We start from the raw sequence: 8370 nt of genomic DNA on the forward strand, positions 1-8370 counted from the left end.
TTATTCTGAGAAGCAGAATCTCATTCCCTGTGTGGTTAAGTGTCCTCTCCCTTCGTGGACTCTCTCTCTCCCTGGGCCTAGGTCTCCTAAATTTGTGCCTACCGCATCAATGTCCAACAACATACCTTACCCTTTACACAGCACTAACCTGCAAAGACGTCAACCACCATGAAGAAATTTTATGTTCTCTCGAACTCTAGAAATAAAGGTGGAAGGAAGTCCACCCTAAACCCGATACTTCCAGAAAGACTTTCAAATAAAAACCTAAAAAATCGGGGATCCCTGGGTGGTGCAGTGATTTGGCGCCTGCCTTTGGCCCAGGGCGCGATCCTGGAGACCCGGGATCGAATCCCACATCGGGCTTCCGGTGCATGGAGCCTGCTTCTCCCTCTGCCTATGTCTCTGCCTCTCTCTCTTTCTCTCTCTGTGACTATCATAAATAAATAAAAATTAAAAAAAAAAGATTTAAAAAAAAAACCTAAAAAATCTTTCCTAGGAGGAATAAATGCTGCAAGGGGCAAAAAAACTACAAACTGAGAGAAATTAATAAATATGCAAAATATGTTTTAAGAAAGAAAACTGCACCAAACCTCTCCAGAATTTATTAAACTTTGAGAGAGTTCAAACAAAGAGGATGGCTTACTTCTTGCAATTTTATTTGTAGAAAGGTAGAATTTCCAAGAAACAAGAGCCAGTCTGTGTATCGGTTTGCTTTTTCTTTTCTTTTTTTTTTTTTTTTTATGATAGTCACACAGAGAGAGAGAGAGAGAGAGGCAGAGACATAGGCAGAGGGAGAAGCAGCGTTTCCTCGTTTCCTCGTCTGCAATAGGCGGTTGACATATTAATAAAATTGAAGCGAATGAATAACAGTGTTTCGAACACTATAGGGCAGGTGGCAAACAGTCTTGTTAGTGATTTGCTTCTTCTTTACAATTTCAAAGGCGTGATCTCATCTGACCTTCAGATGACACCAGCAAGGTTCATAAACACCTCGAGGTATCCCCTCAACAGCAGTGTCTCAGCGTCCCTTCGGTGGCCCGGGCTACACACAGGTGCACACTCGTTTCCTCGGCCTCCAAGGAGTTCACGCCCCAGGGGGAAAGATGGAGGTGTGAACAAATCATGACCAGAATAACACGGAAGATGCAAAAAAAAGGCTTTTCCCAGGTGAGGAAAAGAGGCCCTCAGTGACAGGGTGGCTTTTGAGGATTCTTTTCAAGGATAGCACTCATCTTTATTTTTTTTTTAATTTTTTTTTATTGGTGATCAATTTACCAACATACAGAATAACCCCCAGTGCCCTTCACCCAATCACTCCCACCCCCCCGCCCTCCTCCCCTTCTACCACCCCTAGTTCGTTTCCCAGAGTTAGCAGTCTTTACCTTATGTCTCCCTTTCTGATATTTCCCACACATTTCTTCTCCCTTCCCTTATATTCTCTTTCACTATTATTTATATTCCCCACATGAATGAGAACATATAATGTTTGTCCTTCTCCGACTGACTTACTTTACTCAGCATAATACCCTCCAGCACTCATCTTTAAACACAGGGGCAAGTGATGGCCAACACACGAGGTACACTTGCCACGAGTAGTTTTAAATTCTGCCTTGCATGGTGATGTGCACAAGCCAGGGCCCTCCCGGGGCTGCGTGGCTGCCAGGCTCGGCAGGCAGAAGCAGGTGCAGCCCCACAGTGGCTGTCGCCAGGACGTGCTCCTGGAGTCCGGCAGCCCAGAGTTCTGCAGACGACACACTTGACCACACCGAGAAACAGCCCAGTGCACCTGGGCAGACCTCTCCTGGGCGCACCCCCAACCCTGTTCCGGGAGCTAGAATGTCCAATCACAGCTCAAGCCATCCTCCCCCACAAATCCAAACCCCAGTGCCAAAATGAGTGGAACCCAATTTGAGCACTTTTATTTCTTCTATTCCCAGAAAACTCTGGCCACTTGTACTTTCCTGCTTTCTGTGGAGCTAATACTAGGTAATTTTAGGACTTGATTATATAGTTTCGTGCACTCTTCATTAGCTAGATCATTTATATTTGTCCTGCTTTGATTTAATCATGCACCATCACCGGCATCTTATAAAATCCTCAGGTAGCACCTGGCACAGGCTCCGCAGTTACTCGGGCCTAATTAGCTCGAGCAAATCTGATGGAAGAGCAGAGAGAAATGAGAAAGACACAAATATGATGGAAGAGAAGACGGGAAACATGCTTCCTCCTCAAAAACGGAGAAACAAAGAAAGCCTGCCCCTGCCCCCGAGAGACCCTGCACCCAAGATGAGTGCTTGCCACACCGCCCAGTGCAGGCCAGACCCCAAGCCCCCGCTCTCAGCACCGCTCCGCCGGGTCACCCACCATCAGGCTCCCTGCAGCATTACCAGCAGGATTCCTTCAAGTACAAAGAGCCAGTGACCTATTTTCTGAAATTAAACAAAAGCAGAAGCAAAGCAAGGGAGGGTGGCTCATGGGGCCGCTGGGGAGGCAGGAGGCCCCGAGATGCAGCATGTTGCCGCCACCACAGGGCTTGGGGAGGAAAACAGACCAAACCCATGATCGTCTGTGGGAGTGACATCAGAGGCCAAAGTGATGGCTGAACTATGCTGCTTCCAAAGACAAGACCCAGGGATTCTCTGTTGATTCTCCAGGTAAATCTGCACGGAAATTCTAGGAACACCGCCCCACCACCTGTGACTCTGCATTTTCAGCAGGTGAAGACAGAACTGAGGCAGAACCAGAAGCTACAGAAAGAGGGAGGACGTGTAGGAAACAGTTCCCTGGACACACTGACTGCCCTAATGACACCATTGGCTTGAAGGCAACCCAATACCTGTGATAGAAAACATCCTGACTTGCACGGCCCGTCAATTAAGGAACAAGTTATTTTCTTCTAAAAGCAACACCTTTCGCTTCTTTTCATTACTGAGCTCCTCCATGCCACCGAGCACTTGCTGCGCATGTCACCAGCTGTGTGACAGCAGCAGAGAGCAAGTGTTAGCAGCATACAGTGTCCCCGCATCGCAAACTACCAACCACAAGCATCAGGGAGGATGCCGAGCCACATGACAGTCCCACGTTGCCGTGGTGAGCCAGTGAATGAATGAATGAATGAATGAATGAATGAGTGGGTGGGAGGATGAATGAATGAGGTGGCACGGCCGAGGAAAGTTGCACCAAGAAATGGGCGCTTGAAATGAGAAAGCCTAAATAGAGCCTGGATCTGTGAAGGAGCACCGGGTGTGCGATCCCGCAGGCAAGGATGCCAGGGGAAAGATCATGGGGCAAGGGCAATTTCGGCTAGGACCAGGGAAGGCAGGGAAAGTGACTCGCAGCAGGAGCTCTGAGCACTGAAACCAAGGTTCGAGGCAGAAATCCAAGGATTCAGGTAAGTGTATTAGCTAGCTGCGCTTGCCATAACAAAACACTACAAACTACGTAACATCTCTCAGCGTGGAGGCCATGAGTGAGATCAGGGTCCACCAGGTTGGCTCCTTCTGAAGCTATAAGTGGGGACCCACTCCAGGGCACTCCCCCTGGCCTGCGATGACCCCCCTCACTGCCACCTGCTGTCCCCTGCTGTCCTCCTGCATGTCTGACTCGATGTCAGGGTTCCCCTTTCTGTAAGGACACCAGGCATACTGGATTAGGGCCACCCAGATCCTCACCTTAACCTGATGACAGCCGCAATGACCACTTCCAAACAAGGTTGTGAGGATGAGGACTTGAACACATGAATCTGGGGTGGCAGGGGTCACAATTCAACCCATGATAGTAAAGCTGTACCCTAACTTCCACAGATCCTACATCTGGAATGAGACCTGTGCACAGGGAAAGACAGAACCTTGTAGTATTTTGAGGGGTCCACACAGCGTTCTTCATCAAATGCTTCTTGGTTCATTTTTCTTGGCTAAAATATGAAGTTACTTTTTATTCACCTTTATTAAGGCTGGGATGTCACTGATCTCTCCCTATGGAAAACAGCAGAACTTCATTAGGTGAACATCTCAGTTAAATATGGAGGAAGGGGAGGAAGGGATGGAGTACACTAGGTGGCAGGCATGGAGGAGGGCAGGTGATGTGATGAGCAATGGGTGTTATATGCAACTGCTGAACCACTAAATTCTACCCCTGAAACTAATAATACACTGTGTATTAACTAAATTGAAATTAAATAAAAAATTAAAGTATATATATATATATATATATTTTATTTTGGTGGTCTCCATTTTTATTAAAAAGAGGCAATCCTCTGCTCAGCAAGGTTATGGTATATATTGCATTTGCTTCCTTTTGTGTTTCTGTAATAGATAAGGTTTCTAAGGTGAAAATGCATTACTGCTTTATTCTTCTTTTTGTTTTGACCCCCTCCATCTGTTTCTCCCACCCCCACCCCCCCACCTCTGGCAACCACCAGCGTGTTCCGTCTGCGAGCTTGGTTGTTTGTTTGCTGGTTTGTTTTTAGATTCCGCATATAAGAGAGATCAGATGAGGTAGTATTTGTCTTTCTCTGACTTATGTCACTGAGCTTAATGTCCCTGAGGCCCATCTATGTTGTCACAAATGGCAAGATTCCATTCCCTTTTACAGCTGAGTATTTTTCTGCTGTGCCTGTGTGAGTGGTCAGCAATGTCTTTATCTACCAGGCACCAGTAAACACTTTAGTTGTTTCCATAGTTTATTATGAATAATTTTGTTATAAACGTGTAGGTGCAGACATCTTTTCAAGTTTAGTGTTTTTGTTTTCTTTGAATACATAGCCAAAAGTGGGAGTGCTGAGTCAAATGCTAGGTCTAGTCTTAAAATTTTGAGGACCCTCCATCCTGTTCTCCACAGTGGCTGCACCAGTTTGCATTCCCACCAACAGAGCACGACGGGTCCCTCTTCTCTGCTTCCTTGCCAATGCCTGTTAACAATTTCTGATCCTAACAGGTATGAGGGGATATTTCATCGCAGCTTTGACTTGTATTTCCTTGATAATTAATGATGTTGAGCATCTTTTCATGTGTCCATTGGCCATCTGTGTGGCTTCTTTGAAAAAAATGTCTATTCAGATCCTATGCCCACTTTTTAATTGGGCTGTTTGGTTTTTGCTATTGAGAGTATGGGTTTGTTCTAGATTTTGGATATTAACCATTTATCAGGTATAGGATTGTAAATATCTTCTCCCATTCAGTAGGCTGCCTTTTAATTCCATGGATGGTACCCTTTGCTGTGCAGAAGCTTTGTTATTTGATGTAGTTCCACTCATTTATCTTTCCTTTTGTTGCCCTTGCTTTTTGTTACAGATTTTAAAAATCACCACCAAGACCAACGTCGAGGAGCTTACCACCTATATATTCTTCTACGAGTATTATGGTTTGGGGTCTTACATTCAAGTCTTTAATCCATTTTGAGTTATTTTTGTGTACCGTATAAGATAGTGGTCCAGTGTCACTGTTCTGCATGTGGCTGTCCACTTTTGCCAGCATTTTTCGAAGAGATTGTCCTTTCCTCATTATACATTCCTGACTCCTTTGCTGTAATTAATTGGCTATACACACACACACACACACACACACACACACACAGTTTTATTCCTGGGCTCATTGGTCTGTGTCCCTTTTTATGCCAATACCATACTATTTTAATTACTAGAGCTTTGTAATACAGTTTGAAATCAGGAAGCATGACACCTACAGCTTTGTTCTTTCTCAAGATGGCTTTGGCTTTTCAGGGTCTTTTGTGGTTCCACACAAATTTTAGGACTGTCTGTTCTATTCCTGCGAAGAATGCCTTTGGAATATTTATAGGGATTGCACTGAATCTACAGATTGTTTGGGTGGTGTGGACATTTTAATATCTAAGTTTGTAACAAGAACTAACATTTACCAAGGACCACATGCCAAACATTAAAAGCTTCACATGCCCTTCTTATGGGGCCTCTTAGCAACATTATTAGAGAGGTCCTTTCATACTCTCCCTTTTTCATTCAGGCAAAAGGAAGTTTGGCTCACTCACCCACTTAGTGGCTGAGTGAGGACTCTGTCCCCATGGGCCAGACTGTCCAGCCTCTATGGCAACCTCACGGACAAAACAAAATTTGCTTTCAGAATCATGACCCAGACAAACTGCAAGATTCTCAGTCACACAAAAAGACTGAAGCTCGTTCACTGGGTATTGCTTTCCTGTAACACAAATAACAGCAGAGTTCATACCTTTAACAAGGACTTTCAAAGATTACCAGCAGATGGTTGAAAGGGGAACATTCTCCGTGTTCAAGATAAACAAGGTTTTATAGCAAACCACTTCCCAGTCACAGACTCCAAGACTAGGCTTCCTTATAACCTATGCCAGGTTCCCCCTCTTTACATTTGTGCAAATTTGTATAATTTTCATCTCCATTAGGCTCTGGTGGCCCATAAACTTTTAAAGATGATTAAGGTTCCTAGTTAAATCTTAACATTAAACCCTATGCCTCCAATTAAAGGAAGTTATTCATAACTGAATTCGTTGCTTTCTCTCCCCCTTGAAATTCTGACTCCTAAGAACAAAATAGGTATTATTGTAGTTATTACCCATTGTTACCCTAAATGGCCATGTATCAGGCTTTACAAGTGGATTTTCTTTTTTTCCTTTTTTCAAGTTTTTATTTAAATTCCAGTTAGTTAACACACAGTGCAATATTAGTTTCAGGGAGACGATGTAATGATTCATCATTTATACACAACACCTGGTGCTCAGCAAGACCAGCGCCCTCCTTCATCCCTGTCACCTGTTTCCCTCATCCCCTCACCCCCAACCCGCCCCCATCTCCTCCACTAGTCCTCAATTTGTTCTCTAGAATTAAGAGTCTGTTTTAGGGTTTGGTCCTGTTTTACCTCCCTACGTTAATCTGTTTTGTTTCTTAAATTCCACATATGAGTGAGATCATGTTGTATTTACAAGTGGATTTTCAATTCACAGGCAAAGTTTACTGGAGCTAATTTTGTGGTCCCAAGGTCACCTCCTTCATGGAATGAATATTAATAATCCCATTTCTCTATCATACTAGCTTCAAAATTCTATTTTATTTTATGAGGTTTGATTTAGAGGGCCTGATAGTACATATACTTTTGCAAAATCTAAACAATAAATCGAAGGATGGTATGACTCCACTTTCTAGAAATACAGCTTACCTCGAGGTCATAGTGAACAGTAGTACTGAGGATGTTCAGGTGTGAGGGAATCAGAACGGCCTCAGCACAGAGACTTAGGACAAATGTTAGCCTTGTATTATACCTAAAAATAGACTTTTCAAAGGGACTTGAGGGATTATATAGTCCAATATTTTCTAAAGTGAGGGACTTGAGGGATTATATAGTCCAATATTTTCTAAAGTTTTGTGAGACATTAGGTTTACAGAAAGTTAAAGTATATCCTACAAACTCAAAAGGGGAAGAGGATCGAAATATAGCAGGAAAGATTAGGAAAAAATGAGACCCTGGAGAGAGACAAGGAAAAACAGATTGAAAAGCATGAAAGAGAAAAGTTGAGTAAATTTCGAAATTGGATATTTAGACCCATTGGTTGAGTTTTAATTTTTCCCATTTGGATAATAAACATTTCTCAACTTCTATCACTACTATTTGGAACACTGACTATGTAACATTCAAGAACACTCTTTCCTTCCATGGAAGTAGCTTAGCACCTTTAATTCCCAGAGTTCAAAATTTTGATGTCTATAAAATATATCTTATTGAATAATAAAAAAGAGGGGGGAGAGGATCAACAAACAAATAATTTCAGGATACTCTGAGTTTAACCACATTAAGCAGGTTTCTTTAATGCAGAGTAGTCACAGTATTCTTCAATTCAGAGCAATTCACTGTGATTCTCCAAGAGGGAGAGAAAATGTTCATTGTTTCCCAAATTTATTTGACAATGAGACTCCTTTTTCACAGAGCATTTTACAGGCTCAAGGCACTCAAAAAAAGGTTAGGAGCTGTTCGTCCAATCGAATCCCTCTCTACTGAGGTGAAGACACGGGGAGCAGGGACAGCATGGGTCCCTGGACTAGAACCCTCCCGCTTCCCCGTCTAGTCCTCGGGGAGCAGCCCGCGTGCCCCTCCGTGTAGCCATCTGTACCTCACCGTGCATCTTGCGCAAAGAGCTGTCCTCGTCTAAGGAGGCTCTGTGCGTGGTGTCTTTGCGCTCACACCACCTCCTGGTCCTCGTGTCTCTTTCCCAGGCCAACACGTGGACTGTCACACACAGCCAAGGAACAAAAACAACTGACATTCACTGAGCCCCGAGCACGTGTCAGGTGCCACACTAAACACGTCTGTGAGAGAGGGGCTGCCACTAGCCCCCCTCTTCCAAATGAGGAAACGGCCTTCAGATGGTGCA

At 44.0% G+C, this 8370-nt stretch overlaps 1 long non-coding RNA gene across 1 annotated transcript; it reads left to right on the plus strand.

The window, feature by feature from the left end:
- Positions 1 to 4597: 4597 nt before the first annotated feature.
- On the plus strand, positions 4598 to 6471 carry LOC112664612 (uncharacterized). Its single transcript, XR_003139855.3, has 2 exons — positions 4598 to 4935; positions 5292 to 6471. It is a non-coding gene; the product is annotated as an uncharacterized LOC112664612 (long non-coding RNA).
- The last annotated feature ends 1899 nt before the right edge of the window (positions 6472 to 8370 follow it).

Source organism: Canis lupus, chromosome 16, assembly GCF_003254725.2.
Source record: "Canis lupus dingo isolate Sandy chromosome 16, ASM325472v2, whole genome shotgun sequence".
Classification (NCBI taxonomy): Eukaryota; Metazoa; Chordata; class Mammalia; order Carnivora; family Canidae; genus Canis; species Canis lupus.